Genomic DNA, 9,223 nt, shown 5'->3' on the forward strand with positions numbered 1-9,223 from the left:
CAGGATTATCTGTAACAACCATCAGCAACATCTGCCGTGCCACAGAAATGGGTGCTCCTGCATTTAGAAAGTGTGTGTGTGTGCGTGTGTGTGATGACATGTGAGTAAGCATGTGTGTATGTGTGAGAGAAGGCGTTTGAATCTGTGTGTGTGACAATTCAGTATTCCTGTGTGTGTGTGACAATTCAGTATTCCTGTGTGTATGGGACATGCAGTCTGTTATGCTCAACACAGTGGCATGTTGGTGCTTATCGATCACAGATAAGTTACACTGCCTGACCCAGGAATCCATGCTGTACAATGTAAACTAATGTCAATCAGCTCATGTGTGATTCAGCGCTGATGTGAATCAATACACATGTGAATTGACTCCTTTGTGATTTAGTCACTACAGTATGTGATTCTGCTCCAATGGGATTCAGCTCCTACAGTATGTGATTCAGCTCCTATTGTAGTCAGTTCCTACAGTATGTGAATTAGCTCCTACAGTAAGTGAATTAGCTCCTATAGTATGTGATTTGGCTCCATGGGATTCACCTCCTACAATATGTGAATCAGCTCCATGTGATATGGCTCAGACTGTGTCTGCCTGTATGCAAGCTAAAACTCTACTGTATTTTAGTTAGAATGCTGTAGTACTGCTGACATTTCACATTGAACAATCATATCAGCTAAATACGTTATTTGAAATACATTTAAATGAACATAATTTATTCAAGAATTGTGTAGTACCGGTATCATTCAGAACTACATTTCACATTCAAACTTGTTATAAGCTACTTTGACTGAATTTATTTGTGGCCCTGAGAGTTCACGACTGTTCCGGTACCTCGTAGGTCTTAACCCTAAATAATTCTCAGAAATATTCTGCAAAAGTCACCACTAGATCACAACAAACTGGTCAAGACTACAGTCATAAGATAGAGAGCCAAAACACTGTGGTTTAGTTTAACATTCTGCTCATATGCATTGCCTGACCCAGTTCTCTCTGCTGTTAAGACTTCCTGCTGGATAAGAAAACATATCAACGTGTTTGTGGGTCAGATGTGTATGAATCAGCTGTGCAGGAGTCACATAAGCAGATAACAGATGAAGACTGACGTGTTCAAAGAGGCTGGGAGCTGGACCAGAGATCATCAGCACAACCTGTAAGTACACAACTACACATCTCTGAGATATCCTCTTTACACACTTACATCTGATGAACCAGCCCACTCCTCCGCCTCTTTTTTTCTCTCTATTTCTCTCTCTATTCTCTGTCTCTGTCTCTGTCTCTGTCTCTGTCTCTGTCTCTGTCTCTGTCTCTGTCTCTGTCTCTGTCTCTCTCTCTCTCTCTCTCTCTCTCTCTCTCTCTCTCTCTCTCTCTCTCTCTCTCTCTCTCTCTCTCTCTCTCTCTCTCTCTCTCTCTCTCTCTCCCAATCACAGTCTAAATCCCCATTCCGTTTGCTGTACTCTACTTGTATCTCTCTCCCCCTCTTTTTCTCCTCCTACCTCCCTCTTCCATCTTCTCTCGTTCTCTCTTCCTTCCTCCTCCCTCTCTCAGTCCCTCTCTCAGTCCCTCTCTCCTCTCTCCCTCCTCCCTCTCTCGCTCCTTAAGTCTTTATCCCTCATGGTGGAGTTACCAGAGTGATCACATACAGCCCATGCAGCCTCCACAGCACATGTGGCTTGATGCAGGTTTGTAATAAAATGAGCTTGTCTGATGAAAACTAATCCAAAGCTGCAGAGCACAGACACACAGGCAGATATACAGGCAGGCAGACAGGCAGATAGGCAGACACACAGGCATACAAACACACAGGCAGACAGACACACAGATAGACAGACAGACAGACACACAGGCAGACAGACAGACAGACAGACAGACAGACAGACAGAGAGACAGACACACAGGCAGATAGGCAGACAGACAGACAGGCAGATAGGCAGATAGGCAGACAGACAGACAGACAGACAGACAGACAGACAGACAGACACACACACACACACACACACACACACACACACACACACACACAGACAGACAGACACACAGGCAGATAGGCAGACAGGCAGACACACCGGACGACAGCCCCCACTGAGCACTTTGATCACAGATCCCTGGTTCTAGAACATTCACTGTGTGTAATTGTTGTGGGAGGAGATTGGTGTGACACAGATATGGCATTATCCCTCAGTAATGCTTGGATTGATCACATCTGAGAATTCACAGCGACACGCCTGTTGGTTAATGTTTCTATTGAGAACAATACACTGCATGCTTACAGTAATGTGTCCATTTTGTATATCACCCTGTCATTACCCAACGACAGGAATACACATGTTGATGAAGGAACAGTGATGGTTATTACAGTAAAGTGTCATGGAAAACAGATGATTACTTTAATTCCTGGTTGTGGTGTTCTGAAGTAGCTGCACAGACACCTTCCCCCCATGATTTAAAAAAAATAATTTACACAGTTTCTAAAAGAAGAGATCATTTGGACAGGCTAATATCAAGCTTTAGCCAATTTACCTGTACTGCGTATACAAAAGGAAATCTTAAGGATCAGTCAGATTACAAAGCTGTTGATTTTTGTTTGGATATGCCCAATGATAGTACCACAATGTGTTTTCAAGTACAATCCCAAATCAACCAGTTCAGTGTCAAACATTCTTACAGTAACAGTATGCCAACATAACCATGGTGCAGTAACAGCTGTCAAAGAAAAATCCTTGTTGGTGCACTGGTGAAGTCATAAAAATGCACTTGAGTTCAAGGCCTTTCAAAATCCTTAAATTGTACTGTGCAATATGTAGTTTGGGGATATGAATACACATTGTATTATAGAAATTGAAGCAAAGATAATCTGAGTTTCATTGACACACGGATGTTTCTGGACATGTCTTTGATTTGTATAAAGGGTCGCCATCTCTTTTCATCCACCTGTTCAATCTAATTATTTTGTCTTAATGTAATGGTATATTTAATATAATCCCATCATCCCCATCTCTCCCCTAAGCCTTTTTTTTTTACAGAAAAATAAACAATCCAGGACAAGTGAAAACAGTTTCATTGTTTTCCATCAGTGAAAGCTTGCTGCGGCCAGTAGTCCTTCACCTCTGAATGAGGAAATGATATTCTGATGGACAGCTGAGGTGGGATGGGTTTCACTGAAATTAATATTGCACTAAAGCAATCCAGCTCTGGCAAGATACAAGCTGCCTACTATTCAATTCAACATGTCCATCTGTGATTTATGACCTTTGTAATAAAATACATGATTGATATTTAGATTTTTAATGGTAATAGATGATGAAAATGTTTTTTGCTCCATTACACATTATAGCACAGTACTGAGTAACAGTTTACTTGAATATGGTCATCATAAGTATTCATGTTGATAAGGATAAGGATTTACTAAGGCAATATTTACGTAAATGATAAAGTTATAGTAGCTACTGCACCATGTAACTACACGACAACTTAAAACTTTGCAGGTACAAAAGAATGAATGTGTAATGAAATAGCGGGTAACACTTTAGAATAATGGTCCGTTGTTAACGAGTAGTTATTCAGGAAGTGATAGGTAGTACTACATTAACACCAAATGTAATACCATTAATGAATGAATGAATGAATGAATTAATAGTATTACATTATTATTGATGATTATTGCCAGCACAATAATACAGTATGATCAAATATTGGGGGGGACGTGTTATAACGTTCATATTCATAAACTAGTTTCCACAAAGAACCCATTTGAGGCACAAGCTTCTGAAGTTATGACCATGTTCAGTGTAAAAAAAAAAACAATAGTTCACTTTTTAGACAAGTTACTTTTGTGATTAATTATTAATTGGTTATTCTTTCTTAATTGGTCATAGTTCACAAGTAGTTCTCAAAGAGGATATATTTATTTAGTAATAACCAAATACCTACCAAGGAACTACCTTTGTAGTAAATTAGCTATTACTTACTGCTTAGTTAATCTTGGTTCCATATTAATTCATAGTATTACATTTAGTGTTAATGTAGAACTACCTATTACTTCCTGCATAACTACTTGTTAACAACGGACCATTATTCTAAAGTGTTACCAAATAGTGTGTTATTGGTAAAGTGTAAGAAGGAACAGTATAGTCAGATGGCATGTAAGGGGTAAAGAGATGTTTTAAACGGGCAGTGGACAGTTCTGCTACCAAAACAAGTTAAATGTTTACATCTACCAACCCTTGGAAAGCCCAAACTCCCCATACCGTAGTTTCAATCATGGAATAGCTACTAAATCACAATGCAAATGTAATTACACAAATTATTTTCTGAGTATATATAGTGAATATACATAGTAATATACTATATATCCACAATGTTTTTACTGTTGGTTGTTTATTTATTACTACTAAAAGCGAGTTGCACGAGCTCAGGTCAATAAATAAGGCATTAAATAGGAAACAGAAGTTTAAAACAAGATTTTGAGTTGAAAATACCTATCACAATATTGGGTGATAATCGTCTATGTATTATTCATTTGTTATAACCAAATTCAGCAATAATGGGGCAGGCACCACAAGGGGTGCAACATGTAAAGGAAGTCACAAACAGTGAATGGGTGGTTCATGCTGCCCCCAGTTGGATGACATATGTACTACATTTTTAGAATCTGTAAAATTACACTGTTCAAAAGATCACTTGAAAAAAAAGTTGGCAAAAGCAAAAGTTTCTTCAGGTTTCTTTCTTTTCTTTCTGTTACATTTTTTTCAACTGTCATCTTACACGTAGCCACGCAGACTCAAACATCTTACTGTTCCTAGCACTGAGTAAGGTAGATGAAACTATATTTGTACAGCACTCACAAAGCACTTTGTGCACCAATTATGGCCAAGGTCCATAAACAAACGTGCAAATAAAAGTCAAATAAAGTACGTTGAAGTGTATCGAAGAAGAGAATTGAAAGAAGCCACCAATACGACTGATTTCCTCAAAGTTGTGTCAACTGCTGCTCTGAATCCATTGTTTCAGTCACATACACTCATCATCCACACTCCAGGTCAATCTACCAGACGTCCACCAGGTGGCGACAGTGCTCCATGCTACGTTACTGTCACCAAGTGCAGGCCATCAGCATGCTGAAAACCCACCAACATGCACGCGGTGCCCAAGCAGACATGATGAACACTCGTGAGAAGTCCATGACCCAGAATCACAAAACCCCAGGGAGAGATCACGTGACCATCCTCTGGCTCTCAGTAATGAGTGGAGGAGGAAATCAAGAGAGAATCCACTCGCCAAGTAGCAGAGCTTGCCATCCCCCAAAGAAAAAAGAAACCGACAACGATATTAACCAGAGTGGCATGCCGTGAGGTGCCCTGTGTCTGTGCGGAACACAGGCGTATGCACACAGCAGACTGCTCGGGTGTGTTTGCCTCGCGGGTCATCCTCCTCACACGGCCTCATGTTGCACACCAGGGCTTCTCCGTGCTGCCATCGGCTCCCACCATCGTAAACCCCACAGGATGTTCCATCCCAGAAAAGGAATCGCCATCGAGAGTTCTCCTGGGGGGGCTGTGCCAGCGTCGCTTCTACAAAGTCTCGTTCAGGTACCTTCTACCGAGGGCAGTGGGCCAACTGTTAGAGGCTTTATGCCGCGTGGCAGAATCTTAACCAGCCAGCCCAATCACAAAGACAAGCTGGTGCCAGGATGCTCGCGTGGTCGTGAGTGTGGACGGAACATCCAGTCCCCCCTGAGCTCCAGGCTGACCTCGGTTTTGGTCACCCAGCTGGAAGGTACAGGGTTGGGGTTGGAGACTGAGAATTTGCCCCTGTGATAGTCTGCCTGGTGCCTGGGATTGCCACTGACTTCTAAGCTGCAGGCAGACTGAGGTTTGTGTCTATATTAGTCAGGAAGGGGGAATCAAAATGGCCGTCGTGCTTGAGGAGGGCATCGTGTGTCATTAGGGAAACAAAATCACATCGCTGTTCCCTCTCTGAAAAGTTTGCACCATAAAAAACTCCTTTACAGAATTTGGATCTCTGTGGGTGATGGATGGCAGCGCAACATCCTCTTGATTCTTCCCAGTCAAGCGTTTGAAACAATACAATTATCCAAATGTGGCACTTTTAACTTTCTGCTGCTTTGTAAGCATGCTTGCTGAACACTGCAAAACACACACACGCCATGCAGATACTGTATTAACTTCATATCACTGCTGGGTTAGATAGTATTCCAGTGTTGCTGTTGTTTTAATGAGGTCTCATCCACTAATGTGGGCTGATGATTGTGTCAAAGACACCGCTGGGTCATTGTTGTGGCTCTATTGCTGCCTGTAGGCCATTCTCACACGCACACACACACACATAGACACATGCACACACATGCACACACACAAAATACATATATGTACCCACGCGTGTAGACTGTTAATGTACACACACACACACACACAGAGACACACACGCTCACCCGTTCCTTCACAAACACGCACACAGAGGCACGCATACACACACAAACATACCCTCAAGGTACAATTGCACACACAATCCTCACCCCGAACGACCCTGCCCCCCATCCCTCTGTCTCTCTCTGCCTCCTCACGCTACACCTCCACCCCCCCCCTCCCCCCCTCTCCCAAGCATGTTGTTGTGTTCTGGCAGCATTTGTCGCCTGCCGTGTTCAATGTATGCCCACAGACTCTGGGATAATGAGGCAGAGCCAAAAGGCCCGGGCTCTGTCCCCCGTATGTCTGCAGCAAACAGACAGGCCAGGCTCTTTGTTCCCCCGGCGACCACGGTGCCGATCGCCTGACGCCTCCTTTCTTCGGCTCCTGCTGACCTTTGACCCAGTTCCCCTGAGCGTGCGGAGAGGGCATCTGGACGTGGCGTAGCCTATAGCTGCTGACACACACTCGCCCCTATGTAGGTCACAGAACGGCCCGCCGCGGCTCGCACGATGCACACGACTTGGTTGCTGGATTGTGAGGTTGACGGGTGCCATTAAACCTTTGTGGGACGCACGCACACACAAAGACACATGCGGACACACACATGCACACACGCATATACATAAACATAATTGCACACATGCAGACACACACATGTACACAAAACATACACAGACACATACACCAATACATGTACACACACATACTGTACATGCACACACACAAAGACACACACACACACACACACACGTGGGAGGAGAAATTGCATGTGCTGCCAGAGTTCCTTCATGCTTCATTCAGGCTTGTTGATCCGTTTATGTGTTTTGTACATGAGGGTTTCAAGTTCTCCTTCCACGTTCAGCGTGAAATCTAAGATTCCTGGCCACACTTTCGAAGGAGTTCTGGTTGTCACAAAGCTGAAAAAGTTAAGTTTATGTAGTTTGTTTAGATTTCTTTGGTTTGTGGGAGGATGATTATTTAGAAGGAACTGAAAGTGGTTTTGGCCAGTACAACAACTTGCAAAATGTAAAAATGTGTTAATCAGTGGTTACAGATACTCTCCCTGCTTGTTGGGATTATGTGGTCAAAGCGTGTTTCTGTAAATTCAACTTTCATCAAAGCAAAGTAAAACCTTCACAATACTCAGGTGTGTAACAACCAAATGGGGGGACCAATGAGTCAAATTTACGGATGCAAAAACAGCAGATATGTCCTGTCCTCACACAAACCTATTCACACAGGACACCTACGAAAAATATCGCACAGTCCAGCAACCAGAAAACGGTGCAGTGAGAATGTTGTGTCAGCGTGTGAGTGCTTCGGAAAGCCCCCGGAGGCCCCGGGGACAGGATGGGGAACTGTGACGAACGGTGTGTTGTTTCCAGCTCCTCTCCACGTCACCCGTCCACAGCCCGGCGGTGTTTGTGTCCATTTTTTATCACGCTGCTCTATCGCTCTGGTGGCGGATCCATCGACCAGCCTCGCAGGCCTGGGCGATGGCATGACCTGGCTAATTGCTGGGCGCGCATCAGAGCAGGCGCTGGCTCTATGGTCGGGTAGGTTGACGTGGATTTAGCAGGCAGTCGGTGCCTGGAGGTGATGGGAGAGTTCAGGAGGCCAAACTCTCTGTGGCCCCAGTCTCACACCCTTTATCCAGTCTTCTGATCAGGGTCAGGAGCAGAGCCCTGCGGCCCAAACAAACCCCACCCTCCCTCTTTGCCCTGATACACACACACCACTCTTACACACACGCACACACACACATACACACACCACCCTCGTTGACACACAACCCCCCACCCGCACACACACACACACACCATCCACACCCACAGAACCCGCCGACACAAACACCATCCGCCACACACACCACCATCCCACATTCCAAGACACACACACACATGAACACCACCCTGCCAGACGCACACATGCATCACCACCCTCCCACCCACACACACACACACCCACACACACTACCCACTCAGACATCACCACCCTCCCACCCACACACACACACACCCACACACACTACCCACTCAGACATCACCACTCTCTTACACACGCACACACACACACCCACACACACTACCCACTCAGACATCACCACCCTCTTACACACGCACACACACACCCACACACACTACCCACTCAGACATCACCACCCTCTTACACACGCACAAACATCCCCCTCCCAGACACACACACACATCACAACCTCCCCCAACATACACACCCATACACACAACACCAACCTTGCCCTAACACACAAACAAAGACACACACACCCCACATTAACATCAGCACCCTCCACTCTCCCTTCTTGATGCCCTATCCCTCAGACCACACACCGCTCTGATTGGTGCAGAGCATTCTATGTAAAAGCCCCATTAATAGACATTTAAACTCCCACATTAAAGAAGTAACAACGTAATGCTTCGGCAATGTTAATCCCTGCATTAGACATGCATCAACTACAATGATTTGTTGATGAGGAAAAACAGAGTCCATTTTGTGGGAAACAGCTTTGAAAACAGAGTCAAGAAAGATTAGGGATGCTGCTACTTCTGTTAGAGAATAGTTTTAAGTCATTGAATTCAAATTCCTTGAATTTCTTTTGTCAGGATTTTTTTCTTATGCAAATGTGACCTTGACTTCATACTGGTGTGCTTTCTCATCTCACTGCATGGAAAGGTTTTTGTATAAAATTTATTTTATTTTCTATTGAACTTTCAAACCTCTCTCCTATGAATCAGCTCCTGTAAAAACAATCAAATATGAATTGTTTTGCATTTTATTATTA

Source organism: Hypomesus nipponensis, chromosome 9 (assembly GCF_054491055.1).
Source record: "Hypomesus nipponensis isolate SF chromosome 9, ASM5449105v1, whole genome shotgun sequence".
Classification (NCBI taxonomy): Eukaryota; Metazoa; Chordata; class Actinopteri; order Osmeriformes; family Osmeridae; genus Hypomesus; species Hypomesus nipponensis.